Source organism: Staurois parvus, unplaced genomic scaffold, assembly GCF_062004578.1.
Source record: "Staurois parvus isolate SC_StPar_1 unplaced genomic scaffold, SC_StPar_1.0 ptg000170l, whole genome shotgun sequence".
Taxonomy (NCBI): domain Eukaryota; kingdom Metazoa; phylum Chordata; class Amphibia; order Anura; family Ranidae; genus Staurois; species Staurois parvus.
The window spans coordinates 7,170,891-7,185,336 of record NW_028317966.1 but is presented as its reverse complement, the minus strand read 5'-3'; the positions used below and the strand labels follow the sequence as shown (position 1 = coordinate 7,185,336).

The 14,446-nt window shown below is 44.1% G+C and overlaps 1 non-coding gene across 1 annotated transcript; it reads right to left on the bottom strand.

Moving 5' to 3' along the window:
• Window positions 1-12,131: 12,131 nt before the first annotated feature.
• On the bottom strand, window positions 12,132-12,239 carry LOC149462741 (U6 spliceosomal RNA). The gene has a single exon (XR_016312618.1). It is a non-coding gene; the product is annotated as a U6 spliceosomal RNA (small nuclear RNA).
• Window positions 12,240-14,446: the final 2,207 nt, after the last annotated feature.

Below are 14,446 nucleotides of genomic sequence, written 5' to 3'. Positions count from 1 at the left end.
CCCCTCCTACTTCTTCTTCCTCCTCCTTCTTCTTCTTTCCTTCTTCTTCTTCTTCTGCTTCCTCCTCCTTCTTCTTCTTCCTCCTTCATCCTCCTTCTTCTTCTCCCTCCTCCTTCTTCTTCTACTTCTACTTCCTTCTTCCTCCTCCTTCCTCCTCTTCTTCCTCCTCCTTCTTCCTCCTTCTTCTTCTTCCTCCTCCTCCTTCCTTCTTCTTCTTCCTCCTCCTCCTTCCTTCTTCTTCTACTTCCTCCTCCTTCTTCTTCTTCCTCCTCCTTCTTCGTCTTCCTCCTCCTTCTTCTTCCTTCTTCTTCCTCCTCCTTCCCTTTTTTTAGAACCTCATTACCTTTTCTAGGAATACAATTTAATTTTGGACTTTCAGAAACAATATATATATATATATATATATATATACATGTGTGTGTGTGGGCATTTACTGTAAAAAAAATGCTGGCAACCTTGCAGGTCACGGTTCATGCGCAGATTTCTTATCGGTAAAATGATTGGCCGATTTGCCCATCAGTGCCGGGAAAATCGGCCGATCGTCAAAATTGGCCACACATTTTCCAACATGACCGATAAAAAAACTGTGCAAAAAACCCAAAAAACAGCCGACCAATTAACCCACTAACAGTGCGAAAATCAGCCGATTTTCGACCCGTCTATGGCTCACATAAGAGTCTCAATCCACCCACCACTGCAAGTGGAGCTGAATTACATCACTGCTTCCTGGAGAAAGAACTGCAGAAGTAGTGTGCCAAGACCAGTGGATGGGGGAATAGGAGGCATAGCAGCGACTGGTCTTGCAAACAGCAGAATTAACGGTTTGATTTGAAAATAAATAGGCTTTTTCAGAGCAAATACTGAATGAACCAGAAGATGGATGACATATTCAGTGAAGGTAGGAAATCAGCAACAAGGACATGACGTTCTGCTTTAACTCTCAATAATTGCCCCAAATTACATCACCAATCTTGTCTCCTCTCCGCTCCTTCCACAACCTCCTGCTCTCTAGCTCCCTTCTCTTCCTCCTCCCACGCTTGTCTCCAGGACTTCCCCAGAGCCTCCCCAACCTCTGGAACTCTCTACCCCAATCTATCAGACTATCGCCTACTCTGCCCACTTTTAGGCGATCTCTGAAAACCTATCTCTTCAGGGAAGCCTATCCTGCCTTCAACTAATACCAGAATCTTCTATTCCTCCTATCAGTTCATCCCCCACAGTTATTACCTTTTGTACCACCAGCCCCTCCCTCTTAGATTGTAAGCTCCAAGGAGCAAGGCCCTCCTAAACCTCTTGTATTGAACTGTATTGTTGCTGTATTGTCTCGCGTTATATTGTAAAGCGCTGAGCAAACTGTTGGCGCTATATAAATCCTGTATAATAATAATAAATAATATTTGCTTAATTTTTTTTATGAACAAACCCAGGCAGAACAAATGACCTAGACAGATTATTTTTCTATCAGCCCTGAGCTCAGGCAGAAGATAGGGCAGCCTCCATAGGGGACCTTATACTTAGATACAGGACTAAAGCTCCCTTCACACATTTGGGTTTTAATGTGTACACTACAACAGACTGACGCTCATAAGTAATCAAATGCAAGATTATAGATAGAGCCAGTTCACCTCTGTGCCCTACACTGCAGCACATTTTTGAAAATCGCTAAGGTCCATTTTCTTGTCCGCTTTCTTACATTTTTAGGCCCATCGAAGTCTATGGTAATGCATAAAAATGCCTGTATGATTATTATTATACAGAATTTATATAGCGCCAACAGTTTGCACAGCGCTTTACAATATAATGGAGACAGTCCAATTACAATACATTTCAGTACAGAAGGAATAGGAGGGCCCTGCTCGTGGAGCTCACAATCTAAAGGAAGGGGGAGGTGATACAAAAGGTGATAGCTGCAGGGGATGATCTGGCGGAGGTGATTCAAGTACAGTTACTCCTTTTGCCATATCAGCTCCTTTGATGGCAGCTTTCTTCTTCAAAATAGTCAAGATTGTCAACTTCACCATCTTGTACTCCGAGGCCAGATCAGTCACACGAATACCATGGTCATACTTTTCTACAATTTCCTTCTTCAACTCAATGGTTATTTTCTTCACAACCTTATTCTTACCATTCTTGCTCTGCACTTTCTTTTTACCACCATGCTTGCTCTGCACATTCTTGTCACCTTCATTACCGCTCTTTACATTCTGGTTACCTTCATTACCACTCTGCACGTTCAGGTCACCTTCATTACCACTCTGCACTTTATTTTTAACATGCTCTGCACATTCTTGTCACCTTCATTACTGCTCTTCACATTCTTGTCACTTCATTACTGCTCTTCATATTCTGGTCACCTTCATTACCGCTCTTCATTTTCTGGTCACCTTCATTACCGCTCTTCACATTGTTGACACCTTCATTACCGCTCTTCATGTCCTGGTCACCTTCATTACCACTCCGCACTTTCTTTTTAACAACATGCTTGCTCTGCACATTCTTGTCACCTTCATTACCGCTCTTCACGTTCTGGTCACCTTCATTACAGCTCTGCACTGTCTTTTCAACAACATGCTTGCTCTGCATATTATTGTCACCTTCATTACTGCTCCGCACTTTCTTCTTACCACCGCACTTGTTCTGAATTTTCTTTGGAGCCATACTAGATGTCTGGTACAGTATGTGCTAAAAAAGCACACAAAAAAGCTTTACAGCAAATGTGCACAGGGATGTACAGTACTGTATAGTATGTGCTAAAAAGCCCATCAGAAAGCTTCTCAGTACTGTAAGTGTATTCACAGTACACTTTCAGTGTTTGTCTGTGACTGTGATCTCGCCTACAGGAAGTCACGACCACATATCAGAGCAGGGAAGGTGGCCAAAAAAGAAATAGAATACTCATATTAAAGTAAAATGTCATGCTTGTTGCAATGCAGGGGAGTCGTCTGTATAACATAAGATGAAATCTGATTGTGATTTGTATTCATGTTCTGTACAATATCCCAGGGCATATTGGCATCAACAGACCAACACAAGTAAAACATTGAAAATATGTACTGCTATATCTCTATGGCATAACATTTAAATATGCAGTAAATCACCATAATGATAGTTAACTTACAAACTACAGGGTTATTGAGTCTGTCATTAATTAGTATCTTGAAAAATGCTTCACCCTTATCAAATATGACATTATAAATAACAATTTCAAATACATGGATCCATAAACAAGCTTAAAGTGATTGTAAAGGCACAGGTTTTATTTTTTAAAAATAACAAACATATTATACTTACCTGTTCTGTACTTTAATTTTGCACAGAGAGCCTTGATCCTCTTCTTCCCAGGTCCCCTGCAAGCTCTCTTGGCCCCTCCCCTTTGCTGAGTGCCCCCATAGCAAGCCGGTTGCTCTGGGGCACATGTTCATGCTGCTTTCTCCTGAGCCATCGTGGCTTGGCCCCTGCCTGGAGCCCTCCTCACTGGCTGTGATTGACAGTAGCAGAAGCCAATGGCTCCCACTGTTGTGTCTGAGCCAATGAGGAGAGAGAGAGCTGAGAGAACCTCTGCTCTTGTGCATATTGCTGGATCGAGATCAGGCTCAGGTAAGTATAAGGGAGGACTGGGGGGGGGGGGGGGGGGGAGCTGCTTGCAGAAGGTTTTTTACTTTAATGCAGAGAATGCATTAAGGTAAAAAGCCTTCTGCCTTTAGAACCACTTTAAAAGTACATTTATAATTAACTTAAAGGGTATGTGTACTTTTATACAAAATATACCTTTTTTTGTGTCCCTCCCAATCTTACACTATAAGTATATAGCGCTCCTTTTTCCCTAGAGGCTACAGACCCCCAGCAGTCTGACATTTCAGCTCAAGGTTTGATATTTTACTTTTGGTGTGAAGAGTTGGTTGCCAGTCACTTTTAAAATGGTTAACAGAGTTTGTGTGATCGGCAAAACCCTGGGAGGGAGGAGTTATGGCACAGAATACCCAAGAACCATATAAAATCCTAAATACAGTCAATACAGAAAAGAACCTTTAAAGTGTTCCTAAACCCAAAACAGTAAAATCAGTCTGTATATGCAGTGAAGCATGCTGGTTATACACACTGTGGAAGCTAAGGGGTTAATCATCTATATTGTGTAAAAAGGCTATTTGATCCTGTCTTCTCTGATCCTCCCCTTCTTCCACAGTCCCCAATCCATCTGCTGATAGCATAGAGCCTTGAGGGCAAGCTGCTCAGTTTAGTGTGTATTGGTAGAGAGTTTTTTTCTTCTTGCGAGAGTGCATGTGATCAGCGCAGGGCCAATCAGCACTGTCCAGACAGATGGTCAGGGGCCCTGCAGCCTCATAGGACAATCAGGGGAGAATGAAAACTCCTCCTACAAGCAGTAACCAGTGCTCTGCTGGACACTGATAGAAGTCACAAGACTGATCTAACTGCTGATGAGAAAAGGTATTTGGCAGTTTATATTTACTAAAATAATTGCATTTGCATGTTCTGTGTACTGTGGGAGACCAGATATAGTGAGTGCAGCCATCCAGGAACACTGTATTCTTGTAACTTTAGAGCAGTTGTAGCACACGAACCCCTTGGAAGAGCCATCAAACTGCCTGCTATGTCCAAGCTTGTACCCATATTCCCCGGACACACTTCCAGTAGATGGAGTTCCTTCCTCGTGTTCTGCTGCGTTTTTGAAAGGGTCAGGGACTATTTAAAAGCAAAAAACTGCATTTTTGCTACAATAGATTTCAATGATGAATCTGCTGAAATTCATGGTAGTGCGTTTTTACTGCATTTTTGCCGTGTTTTGCATTTTTATTCTGGCCAGCAAAGAAAAAAATTCAACTTAAAAAAAAAAAAGAAGCTGAACACAACGCAGTAAAAACATGTTAAAATGCATCAAAAACGCTTGTATAAAAATGCAAAATGAACTGCAAAAAGTACTGCAAAACGGACAAAAAGCAAACTGCATAGGTGTGAATGGAGCCTAAATGTCTACTGTGTTGTGGTGGCTTGCAACATGAACTTGGAAAGTATAGAGCTGTAGAGGGGACATTGTGCTTGTTAAGGCTGAGTTGTGTAAAATAGAATAAGTATCATTTATTTGAAAGTATTCTTACCCTTAAACTAACTCACCCTTCCACACCCCTGCTGCTTACGTACCAGATTCTTGTAACCTATGCTTGTTGCAATGTGTACATCCTGCTAATCTGGATCGTCTTACTTCTGTCCTTGCCTGCACAGTATTTCCCCATGAACTTCAGCCCTGGGGGGGAGTATACAAGGAAAAAATCTAGAGATATATGATGTCTGACAGATATTTTCTCACTTCCTGTTGTGTATCCTGGAAAGGAAACAGCAGGACACAGACAGCAAAAAGTATGTAAACAGTAGACATTTTATTTATCTCATGTTGAAGCTCTAAGCCTGGGTTCACACTGATGCGGTCTGGAATTTGCAACGTTTTCTGTGCAAATTCCGCACCGCATCACAATCGCACCCTGTTCATGCAAATTGCTGCGGGTGTGTATGTTAAGTTAACAACGTGGTCTGCAAAACACAGTGTGATGTGCAGAATCAGATTGCATAGGTGTGAATATCCACACGATCCAAAAAAAAAGGGTCCTGCACCTTCTTGGTGTGGGTGCGATGCGATTAGAGCCATACAAAATGTATGGCTCCAGTCGCACCGCACACAAATCGCATGTGATTGGCACAGGAATGCAGTGCAAATCACATGCGATATACTGCGCCGCATATATGTGAACCCAGGCTCATAGAAGCTTTTTTCTGAGGCAGGATCAGCTTGGGAATTGTCGACATGTCGGAGATTTATTTTTTTTTATTATGTTTAACTTACTCCAAAAGATGTTTGCATTCAATTATCCCTTCTAGCAAGCTAATCACTGTCAGGCTGCTTTTCGATCTCTTTGAAACCCGCATTTGCATTAAAGTCTGCCAACCGCCATGTATGCCTTGATAAACATAGTACATGTTTTTGTACAACATCATCTGTTTCTACTTAACAGTTTCAGAAGATGTCAAGTTGGCAGAATTAACAACCAGCTTGAGGCCGCCTCTTAATGAATGTCACAAAAGTGTAAGTAAGCTATTAATGGAGTAGTGACAAGCCAATAATATGCATGGCCAGCCAGTCCTGCATAGATTCAGCTATGCTGAATGAGATATTTGAAATAATTCCTGACAAAGTTCAGATTATGTTTTTTTTTTTTTTTTACTCAACAAAAGTTAACTTTGATGAAATTGATATCACCATGCAAAACCAATTAATACTCAATGCTACAGTACAGCAAAGGCATATGTAAAAGCTAACTTTGTCATCACAGAATGGTTCAAAGAAAAATCGCAGAAGTCCAAACCTAACAGAATTGTATTTGAACTATGGAAGTCTAAGTCTGTGGCATAAAGGAGCAGAATATGGTAACAGGACCCATACTGTTTATATTATTGTAAATTAAAGCTGACTTATATAACATTTAATCATGAAACTTAACACATTTTTACTGAAATTAAACATAAACAAGAAAGGCTCTTGTCCTGTGTGGTTTTTCTTTTTTTTCCCATTTGTATTGTATAACAACCAGGAACTAATGAAATGAAAAAGGTAGTCTTCAAGTGAATTTTTAGCCAGGCTATGGGCATTCAAATATTTAATTATTCTCAACAAACCGGAAATTAGATTTTAGAAGTGGCTCAGGTCTCTCTTATACCCCCTCCCCCAGCGGTGACAGAGCAGCTTTCCCATCTCTAATGAAAACACAGAGCAGGGGTTCTGGGACTGGATAGCAGGATGAGCTGAGATGCTGAGAGATAAGGTCTTCATAGTCTTCACTGTGAACTTTGCGGATAAACTGTTATATAGTGCCTGCAGCTAGAGAGGGCAGTGAGAGTTTGTGTTAAAAGCTCACCTGTTTATTTTTAAGAATATGCAAATACTTGATTATTATAAAAATGACGTTTAAGTCATGTGTAATAAGGGGCATGTATTAGTTCAGCCTAACTGAACGTTGAGGGCATTTCGATCTTGGCCAGTGCTGGACTTATACTTACTGCAACATAGCCAAACATCTTGTGTCCACACCTTCTAACACCGTTGACTGGTTCCCTGTAGGATGTCACTATAAGGATGAGACATCATAGTCAAATCAGGCTGACTAAGATTGGGGTGAAGAGAACCAATGTGGGAAAAACCTGAGGTCTAGAAAGTTGGGTTGAGAGCTAACAAACACATAACAGTTATCACCAGAGGCATGTCTTGAATGTAGTATAAACTATTAACCGTTATTAACCGTTTCCTGTCTGCCCTATAGCAGTACCACTGCTACAGGGCAGCACAGGTGCACAAAATCATGTATATACGTGATTTTGCATTTTTCTGGTAGGTGGCGCGCGCACCCTACCCGCGCCACTATTCATGGTCTTGGCTGTCAGTCACCAGGTCCCAGCCGGTGATTTCTTGCCTACACCCGGTGAATGAGGAAGATTACCGACGGAGGAAGAGAACTGTTAGTAAACAATACAGTTCTCTCCCTTGTCAGCTCCATGACATGTCGGAGCCACACATAGCAATGTGCTTACAGTGAAGCACACACACAGCACACAGCACACAGTTAAACAGCACACAGCACACAGTTAACTCTTTGATCACCCCACATGTTAACCCCTTCCTGCTCAGTGCCATTAGTATAGTGTCAGTGCTTTTTATTAGTACTTATAACTGTATTGGTGTCACTGGGGATGTCAGTGACACCAAGTCCGTTCCCCCCCAGTGTCAGAATGCCCGCCGCAATCCCGCAGTCCCGCTATATGTCGCTGATCACCGCCATTACTATAAAAAAAAATTAAAATTCCAGTATATATACCGCCATTTGTAAACGCTATAACTTTCACGTAAACCAATTAATTTACACGTATTGGGATTTTTTCTAGAAAAGACGTGTAGAAGAATACATTTTGGCCTAAATTTATGAAGAAATTTTGATTTTTTAAATTTTTTTATTGGACATGATTAATAGCAAAAAGTCAAAAATATTCTTTATTTTCTCAAAATTGTTGGTCTTTTGTTTTTTTTATAGTGCAAAAATATACCACAAAAAGAAAGCTCTATTCATGGGAAAAAAGGACATACATTTAATTTTGGTACAGCATTGCATGACTGTGCAATTGTCAGTTAAAGTAACGTAGCGCCATAACGCAAAAAATGGCCTGGTTAGGAAGGAGGGTAAATCCTCTGGAGGGCAAGTGGTTAAATGGACAATAAACTCACAATTTTTATCAAATAAATTCAATATGTCCACATATAACTAGAATGTATGTTATATTTCCTCCTCCTCCTCCTATTACTCCACTCTCCCACTGACCCGAACACCTCCACTAGTAGTTTCTCACGCTCCTGCACATCCCGCTCCCATGCCACCTTTCTCACCCTTCTCCTCCTCATAACCGCGGGGGACATCGGCTCGAATCCTGGCCCTCCACCACCTCCCTCACCCGCACAACACCCTCCCGCCTCCACGTCCCGCCGCAACCCTCGCAACTTAGTATCTGTCCCCCTGCTCCCTAAAATCTCCCCCCCGTTTTCATGTGCACTCCTGAACGCCCGATCGGTGTGCAACAAGCTTACCGCCATCCACGACCTCTTTGTTTCCCGCTCCCTCAACCTCCTAGCGATCACGGAAACCTGGATCCAGCCCACTGACTCTACCTCCCCTGCTGCACTCTCCTACGGAGGTCTCACCTGGACCCACTCACCCAGGCCCAACGGTCGTAAAGGTGGTGGGGTTGGTCTGCTCCTGTCACCGCAGAGCACCTTCCGAGTCCTCCCAAACCCCCCCTCCCTATCCTTCTCCTCCTTCGAGGCCCACTGCATCCGACTATTCTCCCCAACCCCCCTGAAGATTGCTGTGATATACCGGCCTCCTGGATCCATACCCCGCTTCCTGGATGACTTCTCCTCCTGGCTACCCTTCTTCCTCTCCTCTGAGCTACCCACCATCATCCTTGGGGATTTCAACATCCCTGTCAACCTCGACAACCTGGACACAGCCCGTCTCCTCCACTTAACCTCCTCCTTTACACTTGCACAGTGCATACAATCCACCACCCACTCCGACGGGAATATTCTTGATCTCGTCTTCTCCAACCGCTGCGCTCCCCACAACCTCACTAACACCCCCTTCCCTCTCTCTGACCACAACCTGATCACCTTCTCTATCTCCTCGTCCTCCAACGCCTACCCCTCCAAATGTCACACTTCTACCAGCCGTAACCTCCACAACCTTAACCCTGCCTCCCTCCACTCTGCAGCTGATCAACTCCACGACCACATCCTCCCCCTGTCCTGCCCCGACTTGGCTATGACCGCCTACAACAACGCGCTGTCAACAGCCCTTGACTCACTAGCGCCTTTAACCACACGCAACATCAGACCCCGACCGCTCCAGCCCTGGCAGACTGATCACACCAAAACCCTCAAACGACACAGTCGTGCCCTGGAGCGACTATGGCGCAAAACCAAATCCCAACAAGCCTTCACCCGCTACAAATCTGTCTTCCACACCTACACCTCCTCCCTCCATGCTGCCAAACAGGCCTACTTCTTGACCCTCATCAAGGCCCTCTCCTCCAATCCTCACCGACTCCTCTCTGCCTTCAACTCTCTACTCTCTCCACCCCCACCTACACCCAGCACCTCACTCACTGCCCTTGAGATTGCCAATCACTTCAAAAACAAGATTGACACAATTCGCAAGGACATTGCCGCAACTCACACGCCCTCTCAACCCTTCCCCTCTCACACAGCTACCCCCTTTTCCCCCCTTCCCCTCGACATAACCCGCAGGGACTTCGTCGCTGCTCAAACTCTCTCCAACCCCCTTCACCCTCACTCAGCTACCCCCTCATCACCCCTCTCCCACGGCCCCACCACTGCTCTGACCTCCTCTTCCACCCCACCCTACATTCCTCACACTGAAGCTCCCCCAACACTCCGCACCTTTGACCTTACTACCATCGAGGAAGTCTCCAAGATCCTCTCTGATGCCCGCCTCACCACCTGCCCCCTCGACCCTATCCCCTCACAACTCCTACGACCTCCTTCCCCCTCCATCCTACGCTCCCTCACCCACATCTTCAATCTCTCCCTCTCTTCCGGCACTTTCCCCTCCCCTCTGAAACATGCACACATCACCCTCATACTTAAAAAGCCCTCCCTGGACCCTAATGACCCGAACAACCTCAGACCAATCTCCCTGCTCCCATTTACATCTAAACTCCTTGAGCGCCTAGTCTACACCCGCCTATGCTCTCACCTCAACGACAACAACCTCCTCGATCCCCTACAGTCCGGCTTCCGTCCCCTACACTCCACCGAAACTGCCTTACTCAAACTCTCCAACGACCTGCTAACCGCCAAAGCTAATGGCCACTATTCAGTGCTCCTACTCCTTGACCTCTCTGCAGCCTTCGACACAGTCGACCACCCCCACCTCCTCAAAAAACTACACTCCCTCGGCCTCAGAGATTCTGCTCTCTCCTGGCTCTCATCCTACCTGTCACAACGCTCCTTCAGCGTTACCTATAATGCTACCACTTCCCCCTCACTCCCCCTCTCTGTTGGGGTCCCTCAAGGCTCTGTCCTCGGGCCCCTTCTCTTCTCCATCTATACCTCCTCCCTTGGCCAACTCATACACTCTCACGGCTTCAACTACCACCTCTATGCCGACGACACACAAATCTATCTCTCAACCCCCCACCTCACCCCCTTGGTCTCAGCCTGAATCACACACCTACTGAGCAACATATCAGACTGGATGTCACTCCACTTCCTTAAATTGAACCTCTCCAAAACCGAGTTTCTTGTCTTCCTCCCAGCCCGGACACCACCCCCCATTGACTTCTCCGTCACATCCAACAACGCTACCATCAAACCCGCCCTGCAGGCCAGAGTACTTGGTGTCATTCTGGACTCCAACCTATCCTTTCAACCCCAAGTCCAATCTTTAACAAACTCGTGCAGACTCCACCTCCGCAACAGCGCCAAAATACGCACGTTCCTAACTCCAGAAACCACTAAACAGCTCATCCACTCCCTCATCATATCACGACTCGACTACTGCAACTCCCTCCTCACTGGCCTGCCTCGCCGCTGGCTATCCCCGCTTCAGTCGATCCTGAATACGGCTGCCAGACTCATTCACCTTTCCAACCGCTCTGTCTCCACCACCCCCCTCTGCCAATCCCTCCACTGGCTTCCGATTGCGCAACGGATCAAATTCAAAATCCTAACGCTGACGTACAAAGCTGTCCACCATACTGCCCCGAACTACATCACTGACCTAATATCCAAGTACTGCCCAGCACGCACACTCCGCTCCTCACAAGACCTCCTTCTCTCTAGTTCCCTGGTCCCCTCCTCCCATGCCCGCCTCCAGGACTTCTCCAGGGTGTCACCCATCCTCTGGAACTCCCTGCCCCAACCCATCAGATTATCATCTACTCTCCTCTCCTTTAGGCGCACCCTGAAAACCCACCTCTTCAGGGAAGCCTACCCCACCCCCTGCTAACTTGCCGACCTCCTCCACTCTTCCTACCACTCCATCCCCCACAGCTATCTCCTCCTGTACCACCATCCCATCCCTCCTAGATTGTAAGCTCGAAAGAGCAGGGCCCTCAATCCCCTCATGTTTTGCATTGTATTGGTATTGTTCTGTCACATGTTCTGTCCCCCTTTGTAATGTACAGCGCTGAGCGAACCATTGGCGCTTTATAAATACTGTATAATAATAATAATAATATAATAATAATAATATTTCTTATTTCCTTTATTTCATTGACTGTTCTAGGGTGGCTATGTTTGTTCTGCATGTACCTCCCCAACCGTGTATGTGAAGGTAGCCATCCTTACCTGCTCGCCGCCAAGATGGACTACACATTTTTCTACAGACACATTCAACTCTATGGGAACTTTAGTACACAGAAAGCAGGCCATGTGACTTGAAATGCCAGCACTACTTACTCTATACTTGTAACAGTGGTGAGCATCAGTGGGGGATAGGGAATGCTCAGGAGAAAAAGAAACCTGAAGACAATGGTAAGAGATGTTTTCTTTATTTCTTTTTTTTATGGAACACTTTATGAATTTGCATGTCAGCTTTGCTCAGAGACCATGCTAATCTTCTTTGTTTCATTAAAATTTTAGTATATGTGTTGCCAAAAGCAAGCACAGTAGTATATGTTTTAAACAAGCAAACAAAAAAAAAGAAGCAGAGCCATGGTATACTTGATATTTTAGAACGATTGATTAAAAATAATTGAGTTCAGTGCCACTTTAAAGATGCCAGCTTTCAGGATAACTCTTCATGCCATACACTTCTCAAACACTGTACAGCTTTTTTTTTTTAAATATTATTGCCATATGCACAAATATACATAGCATAACAGTTCTTGAAACAAAGTACCCAATCAGGGGCAGACTGACAACTCATGGGGCCCCCGGGCAATAGGGGATCATGGGGCCCCTGTGTCCTTGCCCAAACTCAAAAAAGCCTATGAAAAGGGTACCAGGGGCATCTCATGGGGCCCCCTACTGACCCCAGGCCCTCAGGCAGTGCCCGAGTTTCCAAAAGGTCAGTCCGCCCCTGTACCCAATACAAGAATCTTAGCACAAAAAAAACAAAACCCCCCAAAAAATTATTTCCACGAGTATTATCCAGTCATAGCATAACAGGGAACAGTGTAGCTCAACTCAGTTCCCAGACAAGTGATATCAGCAAAGCCATGCCATAAATAAAACAGTAAATTATTAAATTACAATATTAGTGCATATAGTGCATATATATATTGTCAGTTTGAGGATGCTACATATGAAAAGAAAGAAAGAAACAGAAAGAGAAGGAAAAAACATATTTGTAACCTTTGTAAACTTTACGGAGTAAACAGCTATCCTCCCATCACATAGCAGTATACTAGTGTCGGTGTTACATTGTTTACCAGTGCACCAAATAGGCAAAATTATACAGTGGACAGATAACATGTATATCTTACAGAATACACTAATTATATTCCTCAAGGTCTTTCTTTCACTGTGTCTAAGGACACTGTCCACCTAAACCATATTCGCAGAAATTTATTTGGACATCCTCTATCTTCATATATCATTTCATATAAAGGGACATTAAAATTTACCAATTTTTTCCAGGCTGCCAAGCCAAGTACATCTCTTCATGTCCAATGCAATACTACCAGTTTACGCACATAACAAACTACTAATCTCAAAAAAGTTCTTGTGACATTATCCATAATATCATCCTCAATTACCCCAGAAAGCCAGTTAGCGGGCTACGTATATTTGAAAAATCTAAAGTGTCAGCTATAAACTGGGTAACTTGTGACTAGTTTCACTTTAACTGTATATACATATGGTATACTAGTCCAGTGTTTTTCAGTCAAGGCACCCTTTAAAATTATGGACAGTCCCAAGGCACCCTTTAAAATTATGGACAGTCCCAAGGCACCCTTTAAAATTATGGACAGTCCCAAGGCACCCTTTAAAATTATGGACAGTCCTAAGGCACCCTTTAAAATAATGGACAGTCTTCAGGCACCACATTCTAAAATGGGGTGCTTCTAAGCTGTCCATAATTTTAAAAGGGCACCCCATTCTAAAATGTGAAAAACTATTCTAATAGTTTTATATGATGCAGCACCCTTCACACATGTAGGACACCCAACATTAGAGGTGATTTATTCTTCCAAAGCAAATACACTTTTGCACACTGGTTACTGACTAGTATTCCAGTGTTCCTCTTCTCCCTCAGTTTTTCTCCATCACTGAGCTAATGTGACCCCAGCACTGATGGAGAGGGGCAGGAGAGGGTCAAACTAGGATGCTGTTCAGGCAGCTGACATCCTCCTTGTCAACTGATGATGTCATTGGTTGTCAGGATGCCGACGGCTAGATGGTCCTACATAGTTACATAGTTAGTCTGGCTGAAAAAAGACAAAAGCCCATCCAGTTCAACCATTAAAAAAAAAAAAATTATAATCCTATACCCACAGTTGATACAGAGGAAGGCAAAAAAAAAACCCCAGCAAAGCATAATCCAAGTTGCTCCTGCTGGGAAAAAAAATCCTTCCTGATCCCCTGAGAGGCAATCAGATATTCCCTGGATCAACTTTACCTATAAATGTTAGCATCCAGTTATATTCTGTGTATCCAAGAAAGAATCCAGGCCTTTTTTAAAGCAATCCACTGGCCAGGGAGTCTATTCCACATTTTCACAGCTCTCACTATGAAGAAACCTCGTAATGGTGCACAATGAAAACCCATGGCTTTGTGTAACTAAAAGGCAGGCCTGTTCCATCCACTGGCTTGTATACAAGTTTTGGCCAATTTTTAGACATTTTGTCAAGGATCCCCTGAAGAAAACTC